Source organism: Musca autumnalis, unplaced genomic scaffold (assembly GCF_047663935.1).
Source record: "Musca autumnalis isolate F117 unplaced genomic scaffold, ASM4766393v1 scaffold_3, whole genome shotgun sequence".
In the NCBI taxonomy this organism is placed as follows: domain Eukaryota; kingdom Metazoa; phylum Arthropoda; class Insecta; order Diptera; family Muscidae; genus Musca; species Musca autumnalis.
Genome location: NW_027411866.1, coordinates 111,017,378 through 111,040,913, shown reverse-complemented (window position 1 = coordinate 111,040,913; position 23,536 = coordinate 111,017,378). Strand labels below are relative to the sequence as shown.

At 34.5% G+C, this 23,536-nt stretch overlaps 1 protein-coding gene across 12 annotated transcripts in view; it reads left to right on the top strand.

The window, feature by feature from the left end:
- LOC141397476 (uncharacterized) overlaps positions 1-23,536 on the top strand; it is a 655,384-nt gene that overhangs the window by 307,962 nt on the left and 323,886 nt on the right. For 11 of the 12 annotated variants that reach the window (XM_073973773.1, XM_073973783.1, XM_073973777.1 and 8 more), the window contains one exon: positions 16,883-16,908. The gene's annotated coding sequence lies outside the window, so the exon portion shown is untranslated. Of the gene's footprint in view, positions 1-16,559; positions 16,649-16,882; positions 16,909-23,536 lie in introns of those variants that run through there. The other variant, XM_073973775.1, reaches the window with a different exon arrangement.

Below are 23,536 nucleotides of genomic sequence, written 5' to 3'. Positions count from 1 at the left end.
GATTCTGAAACTACAATGTTCATAGATGAGAAAAATAAAAAAAAAAAAAAAATAATAATCGGAGCGCTTTTTAAATAAATCGCGACCAAAGTTCACATTTTTAGGGTTTTTCAAATTTTCACGATTTGCTTGGAAACCACAAGTCCTATCAAAAGGAAATTAGACAAAATATTGTAGCTGTGAAAATTGGCTACAAGATTGGCTTTCATAATTTTTTCCTAGGTTGTATCATTTTTGAGATATATAAGTTTAAGTTGGGAAATTGCAGTCAAATTGTTTTATAAGGAGATGATACAGTGAGTGCATTGTCCCAATTTGAACTTTTATATCCCAAAAATGGTAAACCCTACGAAAATACCATGAAGGGCAATCTTGTACAAAATGTTCATAGCTACAACAATTTCTATAACTATTTCCAAAGAATTTGCGGTTTCCAAGCAAAATCGTGAAAACCTAAAACCCTAAAATGTGAAATTTGACCGCGATTTATTTAAAAAGCGCTCCGGCGATTTTTTGTGTTTTAATTTTTCTCATATATGAACTCTGTAGTTTCAGAATCCGCAAAAACTTCCCAGGTGTAAATGTGGTTTAGGTGGAAAGATTTTTCGAACTGGGGTATCGTTTTAAATTTGGTCAGAAAATGTATCTATAACATCTCCGTTGACAGTTTTTGGTGGAGAAGTTTTGTGGCGGCAGGGAACCTCAAATGTCAAATAACAGGTAGTTCGGCCAAAAAAATTAGTAGCGAAAAATTGGAGGTACCGATATATGGGTTATACATATATACCAAACCATAGCCTTGGTTCAATTTTTTATGGAGAGGATTTGTGACCACTGAGAAGCTCAAATGTCAAAAAAAACTGCTTAAAATACCGAAATTCGGGGATATACCTAAACATGGACCTATGTTGACAATTTTGGAGAGGTTTCTAGACGGCAGCGAACCTTAAATGTTAAATGATAAGTTCAATAAAAAATGTAGTTAAAACCTTCAAAATACCGAAAATCGGGAGGTACCGTTAGGTAGGGACTATACAATTTTTGGTGGAGAAGTTTTGTGCCTGCAGGGAACATCAAGTGTCAAATAACGCTTGATTCAGTCAAAGAATGTAGTTAAAATCCTCAAAATAGCGAAAATCGGGGAAAATAGGGGCTATACCTAAATATGTGCCTATATAATTGTTACACAAACATCTCAGACGGGACAAGGGGACTTCTCTCATATCAATGTGTGCACCCCGATTCATATTAGCTCAATGATATGGGACCTACTGTTTATCGCCGAGTCCGAACGGCGTGTTTTACGACACCACTTTATAGAGAAATTTTACATGACTGAAATACTCAGGAAATGTCGCCAACATTACTGAGGGGTATTTTGCCACCGTTGAAAATTTTGATGTTGCCTGGCCGGGGAATCGAACCCACGACCTTCTGCGTGCAAGCGGGTGTACATACCATTGCACTACGGTGGCACCCAATGTATGTACCTATATTCACATTTTTGGTGAAGAAGTTTCGTAATCCCCAGGTGCAGCAACTACGTGATATTGGCCGAAAATAAATATGGGAGCTATATCTAAATCTGGACCGATTTCGATAGCATTTGGCACATACATTTCCAGACCAAGTTCCGTCAAACATTCTAAGTTCCATTAAAATTGGACGGATAAAGGGTTTTTAGTGCATCAAATAGCTCTACTCGGCCTAAAATATATATGGGAGCTATATGCAAATCTGAACCAATTTCGATATAATTTGTCACATTTATGTTTTAACCGAATTCGATCTCGCATTCCAAATTTGGTAGAAATCGGACTTATACGAGTAGCGTGTTTGGTGCATCAAATACGTGAAATCGGACGAACATATATATATGGATATAGCTCCCAAATGTGAAGCGATTTTCACAAAAAACAATTGCGTTCTTCATATGGCTAAAAAATGATATTCTCCTATTTTCAGCTGAATCGGACAATAAATGCGAACATGCATAAATCGACTCTGAAAGTGATTCTATGTATATCCCCAAAAGGAACTATGGGTCTATCTCGGTTCCTTATGTGTGGTGTAAGGTATAAAAACAATTTCATAATATCTTTGCCTGTCCGTCAAATTAAAGCTTCTGTTTATGTTATTTAAATTCATTTTACGTGTTATTGATTTGTATTCATTAATTAAAATACTAATGAATATTTTTTGTGAATGGAAATAAAGCGAACCTCTTCTTCGGTGAATTTCCCTTTAGACTGTTGGCAATTAATTTCTCATTTTCGTTTTAGCCTCTCTTTCCTTCGTAACTGAAATACTTGAAATTTTTCTCCTCTTAACTATTTATTAAATTTCTACAATCAGCGAAGGTACACAGAAAAAAAATTACTGCATTCTAGGAATAGTGTTCATAAAGTCTTGCCAATGTTCAAATTTCTGAACGTCTTTCATAAAGCAAAAAAAAAAAAAAATACTGTTTTCTTATGAGAGATTGAAGAAAACAATTTTGGCGAGATGTTTTGTTTTTATTGACTAACAACCACCACCAGCGTTGCCGTTTTGGACATTTCGGACCAAATTTGGTCCGAAAAAGTTTTAATTTTTATTTGGTCCGATAGTCGGCCAAAATCCATTTTGGTCCGTTTTCATTTGAAAAAATATTTTATAAAATATCAAATATTAGTCCTTGAAATATATTTTTCGTGATACTTAATCATTTGGTAATATTGATTCACGCATGGGGTAGAGCTGGCAAACTATCGATATTGGCCCCATTCGATTTTTTCGATATTTCCGTTTCAAACTATCGATAAAATCGATACTATCGTAGATTTGTCATCCATATTTATTTAGAAACCAAAATGGCCAACAAACGTGTTTTGTTTACATATCGTATGTCGTTGAAATACCGCTGAAAATTCAACTTGAAATCGTCGGTACATTAAGTTTTCGTGCTCTCGAGGTGGACTTTGAAGAGATTTGTTCCAGCCCAATTTCACGGAATAATTTTTGAGAATAATATTATTTAACTTTATATTGCTACCTGCTAGCAATGAAAATTCCAATTGTCGCAATTTAATTAGTCCAGAACTAGTTCTACGCGATACCCAGCAAAAAATTCGATGTCATTCAATTATGGGTGCAAGTGATCTGGCATGTCACCTTTTTAGCATCTTCATAGATGCATTTTATATGAGCGTGAACCCCAAAAGACGCTTTTCATTTTTGGATCCAAAGCATGTCATTTACACCAATGCTTTGACATGTCATTTTCACCAATGCTTTGGCATGTCATTTCCACCAATGCTTTGGGATGTAATTTTCACCAACTCTTTGCAATGACATTATCATTACGACGAGAGTTTTAACAACGTCGGTTGTGATTTCGGGTCTCCGACAACATCAAGCCTATTGTAAATAATTAATCTTATTATTTAGAAAAATTTGTATAAATAAAAACACAACAATTCATATGTATTGGATCGATGGAATGGGTTCAAATGCTGATGAAAAGATCGGATCTTTCACGACTTCCTTTGAATTGGTTCAAATGCTAATGAAAAGATCAGGGGCCTAATTACGACATTCGATTCGATCGAGTATTTGTTCGAAAATGACAAAATCTACTATGAAAACCTATAGTAGTATAATTCAACGATTTCATTGTTGTTTTCTAGTTTTTGCTATAAAATAAACAAATTTTTTACCATCTACTTTCTTAATGTTCTTTGGACAACACATAGGTGTTCATAGTTCGATTTTTTCATTCACGAGCAAATTCTCGATCGAATCGAATGTCGTAATTAGGCTCCAGATCTTTCACGACTTCAACATCATGAAACCTCGCATGGACCCCTAACTACTAATTTCAAAATAAATCCACCACTTTATAAACAACAGAAGAGAGGGATCGTATATGACTGAAAAAATGGAACTAGTTACTGTAACCCAGAGAATCGACGAGTTTCCGAAAACAAAATAGTTCATATTGCTAGCGGGTACTGACTCGTCGGACGAGTGCGTAGAATAGTTAAAAAATTAGAAAAACAGTTTTAATACAAAACAAAAATGCTAATTTAATTCCTCTAAGTCATAAAGTCATTTGCAGTATACTGCCAGAAATAGCAAAACCCAAACGCATTATCCAATTCAGAGAGAAAGTACTATAATGTTCGTGCTTTGCGTGAAGCCATGTTCCGTCAAAATGTGGCCAACTCGATGAACTTTTTGGTCACCGTTGCCGATGTCGTCTACTTCCAATGTTTTCGAGTTTGATCTGCCCGTTATCAAGTTGGTCTACACCTCGAACATTCCTATCATGCCGCAGAAATGATGGCCGTTAAATTCCAAGCTAACTTCTTCATCAACCTCCTTGGTGTTTGGGCTGATGTTGGTGGTGGCGGCCAAGCTCGTTCCTATCCCACCATTCCATCCGCGCCATGCTCCTTAAACTTCTAAAAGACTTCATAAAATTGTTTTATTCGTTTACACAAAAAGCTTGTAGAATCAATCGCATCTGCTAGTCTCTGTCCACGCTAGAGTGAATTTCATTAAAAAATTGTATAAAATTAGGCGTTCTTAGATCGAATTCCTCACTACAGCAATTTCATTATTTTACTCTACTTAGAACTCGAAACGCTTAATTTCATGATTTTTTTTTTCAATGAAATCACTCTAGTGTGGATCGGGACTATGGAACTTGATCTAGGGACGCATAATTTGATGAAATTTTTTCTATGAAATATATATGGATATTGCTTCTACGGCTTTTATTTAGTGATGTCATAATTTTCGATAGTATCGATATAAAAAACTATTCACAGATATTGTCGTAAAAAATTAAGTATCGATAATATCGATATTTCCATCGATGGTTTGCCAGTTCTAGCATGGGGGCCACCGTTTAAAGCATAGTACGGAAGTTCATAATAATTTGGTGCCAACAGTCGACATTTCATTAACTTCATTATTAGCGACGTTCCAAATAATTTAGTGACACAGAGTTACATGCTGCTCTTTCCTTGCCGTTTCAAAAATTTTTATATAAAATTTTTTGGTGCTGATGATCAGAGTAATTGTAAAGATTCTAATCTATCCTAATTTTAATATTTAACAAGAAAACTGTCGTAAAGTTCGGCCGGGCCGACATTTTTATACCCTCCACCATAAAATATTCTTAACGAAAATGGAATAATAAGCTTCCTTTCCTGCCCACATTTTAGGAGCAACAATTTTTCGACCACGGGTAACCCAAATGCCTACATTATCTAATCTTATCTAAAAATGTGTTAAATCAGGGGGTACCATTATGTGGGGGCTATATCAAAGTGTGGACCTATGTTCACAATTTTTGGTTGTTGTTGTTGTAGCAGCATAGAAACCTTCGTAGAAGCTGGTGCTGGGTTGGCAGCCGCTGACCGAAACACTATGGTTTCGGATCAATCCGGTAATTTTTGTAATTTTTGGTGGAAACGTTTTGTGACTGCAGGGAACCTAAAATATCAATTACGGGTAGTTCCGTCAAACAATATATCTAAAAACCTTAAAATACCAAAACATGAACCTATGTTTACAATTTTTGTTTGGGAAATTTCGTGACTGCAGAGATCCTCAAATGTCAACTTTCGGGTAGTTTCGCCAAAAATGTTGCCGTTATATGGGGCCTATATCAAAACATGGGCCATTTTGGGTGATTAATGTGGCCACAACATTCAAAATACCGAAAATCGGGAGGAACCGTTCTATGGGGCTATATGAAGGGGTGGACCTATACCTACAAATTTCTGGGGGAAAGTTTTATACCCCAAATGAAGACCAAATACCAAATTTCAGCCATTTCTGTGGATTAATGTGGCCACAACCTTCAAAATACCGAAAATCGGGAGGAACCGTTCTATGGGGGCTATATGAAGGCGTGGACCTCTACTACAAATTTCTGGCAGAAAGTTTTGTACCCCAAAACAAGACTAAATAGCAAATTTCAACCTTTTCGGTGTGATAATGAGGCTAAAACCTTCAAAATACCGAAAATCGGAGGATATCGTCCTATGGGGGCTATATCTAAACGTGGACCTATATAAACATTTTATGGTAGAAATGCTTCTTAGCAGCCTCTGGAAACACAAACAACAAAGTTACAACCGATTCTGTGGTCAAATGGGACTAATGCATTCAAAATATCTTAAAGTGACTCATACTATGGGGCGTTATATGGGGGCTATACCAAAACGTGGAGCTATATAAACAAACTTTGGTAGACATATTTTTTAGCCTCTGGAGACACAAAATACCAAATCACAACCAATTCGGTGGTAAAATGGGACAAATATCTTAAAAATTCCTTAAAACGACGACGCCCCACGCGTCTCTTTGTATGGGGGGCTATACGAAAACGTGGCTGCTTTCAATACCAAAAGTCCTTCGTACATATAATAGATTTTACCAACATTTCATTCACCTACTTCAATCCGTTCGAACGCAAGAGTGATTTCCACAGACGGAAGGACATGGCTATATCGATGTAGAATTGCACGCTGATCAAGGATATATATATAGTTTGTGGGGTCTACAATGATAATTTCGAGTAGTTATAAACGGAATGACAAACTTAATATATCCCCAACTTATGGTGGAGGGTATAAAAATCCGAAAATATACTGGAAATCAAAAAATAAAGAAAACCAAAAAAACACGTTTTTTAAAAAGATCGATTTTACTCCGAATTCCACATATCGCTCATTTACTCAAAGAGTGACACATCTCTAAAAACCGAGTTTCGAGTAAAACGCGTTTTAAGTTGGCGATTGAAATTTGACTTCCCAACCTAAAACGATTATAACACAACAAATAAAATAACCACTTGAACCATATTTTGCAAATAGCCAGCCAGATATTAATGCTAAATTTCTGCTCATGATCAATCATGATTTGAAGTGTTTTAGTGCTTCATAAACTCAAAAAACTGTTTTGTTGAATTATGCCAAACTCGTAGAAAATGAGCTGTAACCCGATGAGTTTTAGAGATATCAGCATGAAAATTTGACGCAAGATAAAGAAAAGTCTTAGAAAAAATAGAAGTTGCTAACTGAGAAAACGTGTTTTTTGCGTTATGTCACTCTTTGAGTAAATGAGCGATATGTTTTGTTTGAATTTTAAATGTTGGGCCGTTTTGGGCCGTTATACAAGAAAATTTTGCTACTTTTTATTAATTCTTCTATTTTGTATTATTGTAACTTACCGTTTCTTCGAATGACTTTCACTGTAGTTGTTATCGTCTTGTGAGCATAACAGAACAATATGAACCATATGTACAGTGGCGGCCAGCTAATTAGGAACAATAAATTCAGTTTTATAGATTGCTCGATTACATTAATAAATGTGTAGATTTTGATGAAATAAATTTTGCATATAAGGTGTTGCTAGAAGCACTATAGAGTGCTGTCAAAACGTACTACGGTTAACCAGATGTGGGGGAAGTACAACACACTTTTCTAAAAATGGTCCATATTAGACTGGTCAGCTAAGTAGGGACATTAGTAGTAAAATTCACTTTAAGGTTAATTGATGTACATTTTTATACAAGAATAGCTCGTATTGGTTAGTTTAGAGTGTATTCCACCGATTTTATGCTTTACCCCCGCCGAAAGTCCTTTAAGGGGCCGAAGTATTACTATAATCCCTAATAATGTGCTTTAGGCCTTATTTTCCGTTAATGCCCCAAAAATATGCATATTTTTTGGCATTTTATAACAACAACTATATTTTTAGTAACCCCAGACATCATTCCGAACCATACACTACAATTACCGCCCCATACTGAGTGTACAATTATCCCTGAATTACTTATTAACCAGTTTGGATGAAGTATTACTATCCCAGCAAAATGTTCTATGCCAAAGATGACATTCAATCATGGGTGCAAGTGATCTAGCATGTCATCTTTTTAGCATCTTCATCGATGAATTTTATATGAGCGTGGACCCCAAAAGATGACGTTCTTTTCTGGATCCTAAGCATGTCATTTTAACCAATGCGTTGACATGTCATATCCACCAATGCTTTGGCATGTCATTTCCACCAATGATTTGACATGTCATTTTCACCAATGCTTTGACACGTCATTTTCACCCATGCTTTGACATGTCATTTTAACCAATGCTTTGGCATGTCATTTTCACCAACCCCTTGGCATGAAATTTTCATGTCTTGTTTGGAAAATGGAAATGCTGTATTGAAATATGGTTTTCATGAAAAACAAAACTCTTTATTAATTCAAACGAATTCATGAAATAGCTACAATTAATTTATCAGTTTAGTTTTTCAAAAGTTTACATCCAAAATTGCAATGTAATCACCACCGCTGCAACGCAAAAGATTACTTCCTCCGTTCTCCGCAACTAATATTCTTTCATCTTACAAAAGGTTTTTTTCAATTATCTTCCCATCACCAGTTCTGATTTCAACATGGACTCCAAATGCACTCCTTTAAGTATTTTTATTTCGTAAATTACTTTTATTTTATAATTTTGTTATTTTATAACAACATTTTGGTAATTTATACTCTTTTGTTTAGTGACGGAAATATGTATGTAGGGATCTACAACCCGGTTTGCTTTAGGGATCTCTAAGAACAAAATGTAACGAACGGGGAGGAGAGACTTTTTATGGAAAATACCATTTATGCTTAATTAATTTATTTTTACTTGTTTCTTTCCAAAAGTAGTTTCTTCTTTATTTTCAGATTCTTGTTCCTTTTCGTTTCGGACTTTTTTTTTCAAATTCCAAGAAGCGAGATTTGATTGATTTCATTCTATGTCAGATTTAGAACAGACAAGGGAACTTTTAAAATAGCAATGTGTGCAGTCCGATTCTATTTTTAGCTCGATGGTTGGGACTTCATATAATACCAATTGTTTAGAAGTTTTAGTTGTTTGATATGCAGGAAATGTAAGACAACATCACGACGACAGTTCTAACAACTTTGGTCTGTTCCAGAAACTGCAAGAATCTACTTATTTTTACTACGATAACAATTTTTCCTTTATGTTATCGGAAAAAATAGTAAAAATTAGTCGATTTTTGCAGTACTGGAACATACCAAAATGAAAATAAACAGGTGTGTAAATAAAAACACAAACATCATCTCTATTGGATCGATGGAATGGGTACGAATGCTGATGAAAAGATCGGATCTTTCACGACTTCCTTTGCATTGGTTCAAATCCTAATGAAAAGATCGGACCTTTCACGACTTCCTTTGAACCAATGCAAAAGATGACATGAAATCACGTCATCGCAAAGAACCCCTTCCGTCAAATTTTGCTGGGTATAATCCCTAATAATGTGCTTTAGGCCTTATTTTCCGTTAATGCCCCAAAAATATGCATATTTTCTGGCATTTTATAATTATTCTTGAATTACTTATTAACCAGTTTGGATGAGCTATTAGGGTGAAAATCCTATTTGAAGGATGTGTTATGATTCAACAACTGGAGCTTTTCGGCATGGAACAAAATTTGTGTGTACCATTTTAAAACTATAAAAAAACATTATTAAAACTACTATAAAAATGAGTAGTATCGATTGATTTCGATGTGAAAATGTACTTTGTTCCATACAAAAGCTAATTCAAGGATCCCTAGGGCTGCCATCAATGTTGGGTGTTTTTCAGCCTTTTTAAAAATTGTGTATGTAAATAATCCCTCATCTAAATTTTGCTCAATTTTATAGGTAGCGGCAAAATATTTTTTTTTACATTATGCCGGGATACTAATGACCAAAATACCACATTTTGTTGACTTAAAAATGCCTCATAATTAAGCCTACAAATAGGATTTTCACCTTAATGACTTAACCAAATTGGTGAATAATTAATTTAAGGATAAATGTACACCCAGTATGGAGCGGCTATTGAAGTGTATGGTTCGGAACGATGTCTGGGGTACTAAAAATATAATTTTTGTTATAAAGAGCCAAATAAATATGCATATTTTTGGTGCAATAACGGAAAATAATGTCTAAAGCCACCGTGGTGCAATGGTATGCACACCCGCCTTGCACGCTAAAGGTCGTGGGTTCGATTCCCCGGCCAGTCAACATCAAACACTTTTCAACGGTGGCAAAATACCCCTCAGTAATGTTGGCGACATTTTCTGAGTATTTCAGCCTTGTACAACTTCTCTACAAGTGGTGTCTTAGACACGCCGTTCGCCTCGGCTATAAACAGTAGGTCCCATATCATTGAGCTAATATGAATCGTGGTGCACTCATTGATATGAGAGAAGTCTCTCCTGTCCCGCCTGGGATGTTTGTGGAACAATTCGTATGTCTAAAGCATATTATTAGGGATTACAGTAATACTTCGGCCCCTTTAAGGACTTCCGGTGGGGATAAAGCATGAAATCAGTGGAATACACTATAAACTAACTAACACGAGCTATTCTTGTATAAAAATGTGCATCAATTAACCTTAAAGTTGATTTTACTACTAATGTCCCTAATTAGCTGGCCAGGCTAATATGGACCATTTATAGAAAATGGAGAATTTCCGTACGTTTTGACATCACTCGATAGTGCTTATACCAATACCTTATATGCAAAATTTATTTCACAAAACTCTTCACATTTTTAAATGTAATCGAGTAATCTACTGAATTTATTGTCCCTAATTAGCTGGGCGCCACTGTACATAAATGTTGAACCTATCAGCACTAGGTTGAGATATTAGATGTTGCCTTTATATTAAAGAAATTACAAAATTTTAGATGCGAAGTATTTCGTACAGCCAATTACTTTGTTTTTTTTTTTTCAACACCAAACGCACTGTAGTTGTTTGGTTCAGGGGTGCTCAGAATAGTTGGTGTATTAGTAGTGGTAAGACACTCTCTTCATTGCTAAGCAATGGTAAATCAGAAATAAAGAGGGTATACGTGTGGTTTGTTTTTACGCCAGTATCCGGCACTAATACAAACGCATTGTTTGTGGTCTCACGCATACGACTCTCTCCACAAACAGCGTGTGCGTTAATGCATTGCTAAAATTAAAAATCATTGAAACAACCGACAACAGAACCTTCTTCTTTGACTTCTGAATGAAGACTGAGTGGTGGTTGTTCTGTTGTTATTCTCATCAAGGGCACGTGTGCCCCTTTTTGCCGGATGATGTTTTACGCCAGAGTGAGGCAGAGAAAATTTTTGGGTCTCTCTTGTGCTCTCAATGAGCGTAAATTTGTTGTTGTTCACAACGTGTTAGCATCTACTCAGGCTGTGAGCGATAACAAATTTACGCTCACTTAGAGCACATGGGCTCTCTTGTGAGTCACAATGCCTCCTCCTGTTTTACGCTACCGTAAGGTAGCGAGCACCAATGGTTTGGTTTATTAGTTGTGGTGGTAGTTAAGCGTAAAGCGTTTATTTGTATTTCAGTCGGGTTGTGTGTTGTAGGTGCGACGATGGTGGGGGTTGTGTTGTGGTTGATGTTGATAGTGTGTCAATGTGGTGGTAAGACGATGAGACCATTCAAAAGAAGACGAGAACAAAGTTGAGAGCATTTACCAAACAAGAGAGGAAATTGAGAGCAAAGTGGGGAAAAATAGGAAAGTGATTTTGCATCTCATGGAAATCTTACATATTTTTGAAAAAATAGTGGCTTTTGGATGGATATAAGAAACTGCACATGTATCTTATGTGAGGTACCTGTACAGTATGAAAACACTACATCACGAACGAAAATATGTAAAAATTCTTGAAATATGTTTTTCTGCGTACACATCAGTAGTGGGATTCTCTAACTTATTTATTGAGTTACCGACAAAAATCGGTAAAATTAAAATGCTTATAATTTCGGTAATTAACGATATTATTCCGTAAGTTAGCGACCAATAAAAAGTAGTCGTAAAGTTTTATCGATGACAACAGCGTTGTCAACTTTTATTTGAACTTTTCATTCATAACTTTACGTTTTAATGTTAACGATTTTTGTCGGGAACTAAAAAAATTAGTTAGAGAATCGCACTACAGAGTTCTGCATGAGGCCAACAATTTGCACAGTCGTTCAAGTTCAAGGCGTTCAATACATGTTGCGTAGTGTCATGCATAAGCATCACACGAATGGTACAAAAGTCTGATTCACATTATAAAATGATTCGTTACTTAATGCTTTCGTAGCTTCTTCGCGAATAATACTCATTCTATTCTCAAATAAAACGAATGGTATCAATACGTTCATTATTTTCTCATCTAAAATGGACGACAAAATTGTTACTTGTTTGCTGATTTGTTTCTGAATGTCGAGTGTAGTTCAACTTATATTTTACAATCAGCATTCAGCTTCATATTATAGTTATGTATGTGTTGAAGTTTTTGGGTTCCTTATCATTCCTTATCATATTCATTTGGTATCTTTTTCATATATAGTATGATGATTGTGTACAATTTTCATGTCCAAACCTAGCGATTTAAAAATAAAATCTGAAACGACAACTCTATTTTGTTCTTCACCTTCTTTCTTTGTCCTCATTTAAGTTGAGGCAAGTAGAATGCATATAACAAACATTTAATATTGCTCTAAGTTGAAAGTAATTACAGGTGAAGGTACTATGCTAATGAAGTCTCAAACTCGTTCTGTTATGTGTTAAGTCTCTCCATCTCCTTTCTCCTACTTCATATTCCCTGTGTACATTTACAAACATATTATCCTCCGGTGCAATTTAATTAATTAATTTAATAAATATTTTATAGAAAAGAAAGCTAATATTGCCAAGAAAGAAATTTGTCTGCTAAAGCATTTCATTTGGGAGAGTGAACATTTGTTTGAGACAGAATTTGAAAAGAAGTTTCGGTCTTTTAATTACATTTTGGGGAAAGCAGTAGCTAATTATGATTGTGCTTATAATGTCCATGAACTCATAATTGTTAGAAGTGAACTTTTTTAAAATATGTAGTTCACAAAGTTTTTTTTTTGTGTCAACGATATTGATTGTAGAATTGAATATGTATAAAAGAAAGAAAATTTAATTTGTTAACAAAACTGAGCGAAGGGAATGTTGTACATAATTATTGAAATATGTACAATAAAAATTTATATAGGATGGCAGTGGGACGTGGGGACGTGAAAAAAGTTCTCGCACTTAAAGCGATTTCTAAATTATACCCTACACCACTATGTGGAAAGGGTATTATAAGTTTGTTTTGGTAAAAATTCATGTTACACCGCGAAATATTCGTCGGAGACCCCCAGTGTGGTATACCGATCTTCATATCTCGACGAGATAAATCGATTTTGATATGCGTGTCCTTCCGTCTGTCCATTATAAATTGTAATCAAACTCCAGGCCGCAATTATGGACCGATCGTCAAGAAATTTTGCATGGAGGTCGGGTTCAGGGGCCTAATTACGACATTCGATTCGATCGAGTATTTGTTCGATAATGAAAAAATCAAACTATGAAAATCTATTCGCGTCACCAACCGTACATTTACTAAGGTAGATATATTTACAATTTGGTACAACAATGTCAACAAGTTTTACAAAAATAAATCATTTCGCACAGTTTTCTAGCACAACTTCATTCCGAACTTATTATTCAACGATTTCAATAAATATTTTGATTTTTTCATTAGTAAAATTGTTTTTTTAGTTTTTCCTTCAAAATAAACACATTTTTTTACCATCTACCTTCTCAATGTTCTTTTAAGAACACATAGGTTTTCATAGTTCGAATTTTTCATTCACGAGTAAATACTCGATCGAATCGAGTTTCGTAATTAGGCCCTAGATCAGAATAGATCCCTATTTTTATTGGTGATGATCGGGAAATATTTAGCGGATGAAATGGACCAAAAACATAATATTTATCCAATTTCGTAGCGGCTCTGTAGGTCGCAATAATAGTTCGATCAACGTGAAATTTTAAATAAGGTAAGAGTATATGACAAAGAAGAAGCTTGCAATTTGAAATGGCGATCAGATAATATGTAGAGGGTTAAATGGACCACAACTTTTGTGTGAAAATTCTGAAAATTTTTAATATACAGCTTATATCTTTATTCCTGGAAGAGACATTCCAGGCAAGTAAGCTATACTTGGAAGAGGAACGCTTGACCTTTCTATTGATGTCATTTGTTTTGGTGTACATGATAAGATAAGAGAGTTATAGCCAAATATACCCAGCCTTTTTGTTTGTAGTGTAAACATAAACACGCCAGAGCTCAACAATCACGAAATTTTGTAAGAGGTAAGAGTTTAGGTAGAAGAAGATGCCTACAATTTTGGATTATGATCTGATATTATTTAGCTGGTGAAATGGAAAAGAAAAAAAATTTTGGCCTGTATTTTATTTTCTGACCTTCTCCCTGATGCAAATTGCAATAACGTGTCTGCTACATAACGGACCTACTGCCTAATATATAATGGGTTTTGTGTAGAGAACCACATTTTCCCATTCCCAATTTTTGAATTATTGCAAATTACATGGTGCCCTAGCGTATTAATTGTCCAATTGCAGCATGGGTCACTTTGCCACCTTTTTTCAAAACGATTCCCCAACCAGGTAGCATAAAATTTTCAACCGTGGCAGTAATGTTGGTGATATTTTCTGAGTATTTCAGCCATGTAAAATTTCACTACAAGTGGTGTCTTAGAGAAGCCATCCGGGCTCGGAGATAAGCTGTGGGTCCCATGTAATTGAGCGAACATGAATCGGGGTACATTCACTCATTGATATAAGAGAAGTCTTCCTTTTCCCTTCTGGGATGTTTGTGAAACAATTATTATATTATTATCTATGCTTGGTGTGATACGGTGCCAGAATCCACAAAGTTATTTCCTACAATAAGTTTATTTGTTCCATAAAGAAATTTAGATTTGTGGAAAGCTAATTCCCAGGGGTAAAGGGTAGGGTATCACATGGTCGGCCCAGTCCGACTTTAGCCTTGGCTTACTTTTTGATATATCACATAGGGGGAGTCTACGAGGAATATTTCGCGGTGTTACATGCATTTTTCGAAAAACAAACTTATAATACCCTATCCACATTGTGGTGTATGGTATAAAAACAACACTGAAGCCGACAAGATAATAAGTTCGAGTAAAGTAATATGTGCTTTTAATAGTTTCTCTCCCTACAAATCTTTGGGGCCAGATGGTATTATACCGAAAATGCTGCAAAGCGCGAGGAGTAAAATATTATATATTCGTCAATAACTTAGCACCGACTTGAAGACAGGTAAAGGTTGTATTCATACCCAAAGCAGGAAAACGTTGTCACGAAAATGCTGAAGACTTTGGACCAATAAAATTTTCATAATTTCCGCTTGAAGTTATCGAAAGACTCATCGACGTGCAATTTCATTTTTGATTCAATTTAACTGTAATTTTGAATTAAGAGCAATTTAGAACTGAAATTATGAGTAGAGGTTCTGCTTAAAATTTTTGATTTAAAATATTGGTACAATAATTTTCCATGCAACATAACTTCTGAACTGTCATTCCTACTATGATCGATTTCATATTTCTAACATATCTTTAACCAATCTCAAAACAAAATAAACCTTCGATCGTTCAACTCAACTCCAACGAGAAATTAATAAAAATTTATAATAAATGATCTTCGTCCTAACAGGCAAAATTTCAGGTCAGCTCTTTAATAGTAATTTTCGCAAATTAATGCAAAAATAATGTAGTATCATGAAAATCTGATATATTTCGAGTGCAATTTAGTCATAACAATGGAATCACAAAGCATTGGTTCGACTGTTGTCTTTCTCTCTTGTCTAAACATGTCGCTATTGTTTAGCAATCCCACTAAAAACTGTTGTCATAATGCATTTCATGTTATTTCATTAATCTATATCGAGAAATTACCGTATTGACCATCATACATACCTCAAAAACTTATTTCTCGTCTTCATCAACCGAACCCAACAAAAAACTGTCTCCGATGTCATTTATTTAGAATAATTTTCTTCAGTCTACTATCGATGAAGAAAAACTATTCGAGTATTGGCGATGAAAAAATGCTTCAATGTGGTTTGAAATTTGTGCTAACGACATTTCTTGATCCTTACACACACAATTGCAATTGCATTGTGATTGCTTTTTGAATTTTCAAAATGAACATTAATCTGTCAATAAAAGTTTGTTATCCAAGAACACTTCAAACATGTACATAGATATGTACATACAATATGTACCTATAACTTTGTCCACATTTTCTTATATTTGCCATTTAGGCCAAATCTATGTTCAATGTGTAGTAAAATCTACTTTGACTTTTAAATGAAATATAACCAAAATACAAAACCTGTCAAAGCAATAAAAAAGAAGAAAAAAAAACATTTTTGTAAAAGCATTTGTAAAAAATTGGCCTGTTTGTGTAAGCAGCTATAAATTTGTCACTATAATTTATTGCAAGTCCGAAGTTTAACTACGTTGTATTGGACATCTGAACACCGATAAGAGAACTATTATATGACTTTGAGGAATAGAGAAATTGTAAAGCAGTAATGATTGGTGGTTTGGAGAGCAGAAACATATACATACATATGTATGTATGTATGTACATATGTATGTATGTATGTAAATAATTCACTTCATTTTAAAGATGTTTGAAAAAAGGTGTTGAAGATGTTGCAAGTAAAATACAATACTTCAAAAAAAGGTACGTATCAAAATAAGTAGTTAGGTCACATGGTGCAATATTTTGAATTATTTTGCAATAAATTTCAAAATTTTAGTAAATAATTTAAAAGGTCTATTTAATAACATAATATAACATTTTCATCAATGATTTATTTAATGGTGTTGATTTCAATACCCTTAAACTATGTATGTCCTCTTTTTATTCTCTTATTATGAATACATGTGTGTATAATCAATGTTTTCTTATTTGCAGGCAAAAACTTCAGACTATTAAAGCGGGTAAGCGAATTTAATAACTGTTGGTGTTTATGACCTCATTAATGGCTGAGACATGTAAGCAACATTGCATTTTGGCAAAATTCATCCGTTGTTTGGCTATAAAATAATAACCGCATTTCACACTTAACTTAATGACATGGGGCCATCAATATAGTCAATAATATAGTCTACGAAAATACACTCAAAGTGTTGCATAGCTCAAAAAATTATTTTTCTTTTTTTTTCTACGGCTTCTACTTTATCTTGTGTCAAATTTTCATGCTGATATCTCTAAAATTCGAGATTACAGTTTATTTACTACGAGTTTCGCATAATTCAACACAAAAGTTTTTTGAGGTTATGAAGCATTAAAACACTTCGAATTATGCTTGACCTTGCATAGAAATTTAGCACTGATATGTTTAGCACTGAGGTTATGAAGCATTAAAACACTTCGAATTATGCTTGACCTTTTATAGAAATTTAGCACTGATATGTTTGCAAAATACGGCCCAAGTATTTATTTTAGATTTTGTGTAAAAATATTTAATTTTGGGAAGTCAAATTTTCATCGCCAATTTAAAACGCGTTCCTTCGAAATGCGTTTTTCGAACCTAGGCTGATTAAGTCTGAGTTACAGAAAAATGCCAGCTTGGAGAATAATAAATCGCAACAACAACAAACATATACTTGTTTGGATCCAAACATGTTTTTACATATATTTTCTGCGTGTATCAACTGATGCCAGAAATTGGTAAAAAAACACGTAAAAAAGTATCAGTCGGCATTGCCAAGAGAGATATACCCTCAGCCTGTGTGTATTGAAACTTTCATCTACGGACAGATCGAATGTATTTAGGATCTTTTCGAAATTTCGTAGCCCTTTTTGGACATTTTTACTTGCCGACCAAAATGTGGATTAGGATATAAGATCAAAAGTGTAGCAAAAGAGGTACTTAAAGGCATAGACCGACATTGTCCATTATGGAAGATCATATTTTTGGAGTCATATTTTTTCGATAGATATCGCGCCCACTATTCATTTCAGTTGGTCATCGTATAACTTTTGGACCAGTATGCCAGGAAAAATGTATGCCAGGAAAAATGTACTATGTCCACCGAAAATATAATATCGCTGTAAACAGGTCCACAACGAACAGCATCGGTATACATTTCCAAAGGATATTCGAACAGACCCTAAACTGCACTTTGACACAAATGTTGAACTTTTGTGGGAGAGGTATCCTAAGGAGAAGACCGATATGGGTCATTTTAGAAGTTAACCCAAAATTTGGAAAACATATTAGGAGATCCAAAGTTTGGACCAAATTGGTTGCCCCGTTCAAGAGATATCGTGCATACCATTTTAGTGACATTTTTTAAAAATTGGGGGGAAGTACCAGAAGTTGTGGACCGGTATTGCACATCTTCGAACTGAAACTAATTTTGGACAAACTATGACAAAGGACAAATTTTGGATCAAATCGGATGGTCAGTTCTCCAGCCACTATATATGGTGCCATAGGGGATTTTTACAGCTTTCTGGCTATTTTCTCAAGAAGTATGGACTAGTTCCGGAAAAAAACTTTTACCGTCGTACTTGAGGCAGCGAATGCAAGTTGCTTTAACAAATATCAAAGTAAATCGAGAGCAGGTCCTAAACTGAACTTTTCCGAAATTTTGTGTCGGAGGTACCCGAAGGTGTATACGGATTTAGTCCATTTTTAACCCTTATCTAAGGCTGGTAGAAATTTCACGATGTGCAAAGTATGGACCAAATCGGTTTCTCCCTTCAAGAGTCATAGTGCGCACAAATTTTCCGAACATTTTCGAACTTTTGTGGGGAGGTACCTGAAAGAGTGAACCTCATCTTCGAACTTAAACTAAGTTTGGTCAAAATATTACTAACGCCAAATTTTGGACCTAATCGGTTCATCCGTTTGAGAGTTATCGTGCGAACCAACCAGACAGACGAAAAGACGGTCGGACATTGCTAAATCGACTCCAAATTGTCATCATCATTATTTCGATGAAGCACATTTTGCCCGTATGAAAGTGTATATTAGGGTTAGTCATTTTTTTAGATTCAAAATCTGTGGAAATAGCATATAGGGCAGGCAAAAACAAGCAGAATTGCGTTTTTACTTTTTCGAAATTGTGAAAAAACATTCCGCACAAAATGCAATTACTTTAGCTCAAAACCAACTTTTTTATTTGAATTTTTTTGTGATTTTTAAAATTTGATAATATTTTTTTTTAGATTTCTCAAGCACTTATCCTCTATATCTTTCAATTATATTGATTTCTTTCGGAAGTTCGTATAAAGGTATAGCGGTCTTTCGGTCATTCGGTCTTTTTGCTTTAAAATTTTTGACCCAGTTATCACTGTTTTTTTGGACATTTTTGCAACTTTTTTTTAAACGACATGGCGATGTGAACACAAACTATGAAAAAATAATTTACAACTCAAAACGATATAAATTATGTATTATGACATTACTTCTGTATTGTCAAACTTTTAGTAGAGCAACTCGTTTAAAGTTTTAAGACTGGGAAATGAAACCGAGTTGCAAATTTTAAAATCGATGTAGCTTAAAAACTAAATGACAGATTTTTGATCAAATTGCATATTTGAAATCGATGCATTAAAACCAACTAAAAATTTATTTCCAAGAATAACTATTGCAGAAAAAAATTTCTCAAATTTAAAAATTTAAAAAAAGTAAACTAAAAAAGTTGGTTTTGAGCTAAAGTAATTGCATTTTGTGCGGAAGGTTTTTTTACAATTTCGAAAAAGTAAAAACGCAATTCTTATTATTTTTGCCTGCCCTACATGCCATTTCCACAGATTTTTGATATTCGAAAAAAATGAAAAAAATGACTAACCCTAGTGTATATACCCTTGTTAGCATAAATGCTGAGAGTAAAAAAAAAACACTTCCATATTTAAAAAATTTTACAGTAAATAGCCCAGCTCAGCCGAACTCACAACTATTTTCCTAATATACTGTGATAACACTATGCAACACTGAAAATGCAAACAACTTCTAGCATTCATTTTTTGAAGGTGCATATTGAGACTACAAAAGCCCTAGTAGGGTTTTGTCCTATCAGTTCCAGTTGGGATTTTATGGCCTCATCCAAACCGGACTACAACTACAGTTTTTTTCCATTTATCGGACCTTTGTCTCAAAAACGAACTTATCTCTTGAACAGACCACATAAGAAAAACTCCATCTGGGGCATCAAAATCGATAAAATTTAGAAAATTTTACACAATTGCCGAAATTCTGGTCAGTATCAGCTAAACTATTGGGAGCTGAACCAAGTAACCCTTTGCAAAAATATTCCAAATAAAATTCTCAGCAATTCTGCAGAACATTCTGAAACTCTGAAACTCTCATTTACTCAAAGAGTGGCATAACTCAAAAAATGCGTTTTCTTAGTTAACAATATCTGTTTTTTCTACGACTTCCATTTTATTTTGTGTCAAATTTTCATGTCGATATCTCTAAAACTCAACGAGTTACAGCTCATTTACTACGAGTTTGGCATAATTCAACCAAAACGTTTTTTGAGTTTATGAAGCACTAAAACACTTCAAATCATGCTTGATCTTGCACAGAAAATTAGCAGTGATATCTGGCTAGCTGTTTACAAAATATGGTCCAAGTAGTTTTTTTAGTTTTTGTGTAATAATCTTTTTAAGATGGGAAGTCAAATTTCAATCGCCAACTTAAAACGCATTTTTCTCGAAACTAGATTTTTTGAGATGTGTCACTCTTTGAGTAAATGAGCGATATGTATTTCAAACACAGTCCACACCAACAGTTTATTCTCGCATTTCGGATTTTACCACATTATTGACATACTTATTTAATCGTCGTTGAAAAATATACTGAAAACAACGTGATAGAGGCATTTTAGAACAATTGCAATTTCTAAAGAGTGGTGTATTACATTCCAGCGAATATTTTTCCAAAAGAAAACATTAAGAACAAATTTGAGGCAATATTTCCAAATATTTTATTCTTGCCCTTATCTACAAATTTGCTTCAGAGGTGAGATGAACATAGGTTTCAGAGATATGGCTCAGAACATAGGTTTCAGAGATATGGCCCAGAATTGCGTTAAAAAGTCAATATTTAACGATGTTTAGATTGGGGCATAAAACCCAAGTTGGATCTGACACAACAAAATCTAAATTGTTTGCACAAGATTGCCTTAAAAATGTTACACAGTGTAATTGAATACAAAAAAGTCATCATTTAGGGCTATATTCAATATCAATTACAGTCGGACTTCGATTATTCGTAATGGTCGGGACCGGAGGCATTACGTATAATCGATTTTCCCGGATAATGGAGTAACTCTCTTTCTCATATATTTATAGTCCGAAAATACGCGTTCTTGCAAATATTTATAAATAATAGCCAACTGAGCATTTGATGTGAAGTTTATAAGATTGAAACTGTTCCCAAATAATTCATTCGTATGTACATTGTTTTTATCTACTGAAATTTGGTCGAATGAATTATAATCCCTTTCATTTCAGTTACCAAAAAGAAATATTTAACAAGTAACAGAGGGCTATAGTCGGACGGGGCCGACCATGTGATACCCTACACCACTTCCCCTGGAAACTAGTTTTCCACTGAATTAATTTTATATAATTGCGACATATTTTTGCCGTCTGGTCATACATACTGTTACAGCACCGACGTAGCAAGGGGGGGGGCCCGGGGGGCGTATTTTGAGGCAAAAATTAGTAGCGGTAGACTTATGGGCTTTTTATACACTTTTAATACTTTATATGCAAAAGTAAGATAAAACCAACCGGAAACTACGTTTATAGCGAATAAAGTTTTGTGTTTCCAAAGAATTTTTCTTAATATTTTTACGCACATTAAACTTTTTAAAAGGACCACGATTATAACGAACGAAAATTGTTACCCCGCGAGTAGAATTTTTTACAATTTGTTAGGATTTACAGGCCCGCTTTTAAGCACAAGCGGATAGCGACGAATTTAAGCACTGTTTCAAATATTTTAACGTAAAGTATTTAAAAGTAAGCTTTAATAAGAATTTTGCAGATGAACACGTTTATAACGAACGCCGGATATAACGAACAAATTTTCTTTTTCCTACTCCTATTCTCAATTTTCCTATTTTATTCGTTCCAATCCAATGAAAGTGGTTAAAAAAAAAGAAAAACGGTTATAGTGAACTAATATACTGATCCGCCAAAAGATTTTTATAAACATTGATATGTTTAAAATATTGATTCGCGAAGAGATCTTTATGAATATTATTTTTTAAAAAGACCAAATAAATCACGCAGTCACGATCCCTAGGCTATAATTATCAAAAATGTTGACCACAACACATCTGTAAATTTTCAGAACACATGGTGAATATTTCTTTAAAGAAAATGTCTTTTTAGTCCAAATAGGATGCTTTTTTGTGTTTAATATTTCCTTCAACAAACAAAAAATTAAAAAAAAAAAATATTTTTTCTGCAAGGAGGGCAATTTCAAAAAGTGATATAACTCAAAAAATCGCACCTTGGTAATTATGTAGTTGATTCAGAACCCTTTGCTGAAGATATTCCCGTTGGCAGAATTTCAGACAAACTTGGACAATTTTGTAAAAGTCTATAATATAAAACTATAATTTTGTAAAAAAAAACTAATTCTTAGGTTGTATACTATATGACGATTTTTTCTGCGGTAACAAACATTTAAAAAAAATTATTTCTTAAAGCAGAAAGTACACACCGCCACCATTCCACTGGATATAATATCTATGTATTTGATTATTACCAAACTCTTACAAATTGCGTTTAAGTTCTGCTCTGAGTTTTAATCTTACGTCCAATACTTTGGCTCATAAACAACATCTAGAAAAACATTCTTGTGATCTTTTGTTTTTAAAATTTTTGATAAAATATAAAGGCCTTGCCTAATCTTTGTGGTTTTAAATTTGTGTATATAGTCTCTAACACGTTTTTGTGATGAACAATTTTGACGATCATAACAATTGCAAATTCACGCAAAAGAAACTATATCAACCATTTTTATGATATAATTTCTGTTCCACCGCAGTGTCGTGGTTGAAGTTATTTGAAACTGGTGTCGTGCTACAAATTAGTAAATGCCTATTGGACAAAAAAGGATTTTCTGTCGTATTTATACCCTCAGCCTTTAGGCTAAAGAGGGTATTTACACTTTGATACGACCAAAAATGTGCCTCATCGAAATAATGGTTTTAGACCCCAAGTATGTTTGTACGATATCCGTTTCAGACAATTTTGAGTAGATCTAGCAATGTCCGTCCGTCTGTCTGTCTGTCTGTCTGTCGGTCTGTCCGGCTGGCTGGTGCGCACGATAACTCTCGAACGGATCAATCGATTCGGTTCAAATTTTGGGTATCGAAATATTTTGTCCAGATTCGATTTAAGTTCGAAGATGGGCCATATAGGTCCACTCCTTCAGGTACCTCCCCCACAAATTTTCAAAAATTGTCGCAAAACTTGTGCGCACGATAACTCTTGTAGGGAATAACCGATTTGGTCCATACTTTGCACATCGTGTAATTTCTACCAAGCTTAGATTAGGTTCCAATATGGACTCAATCGGTCCACTCCTTC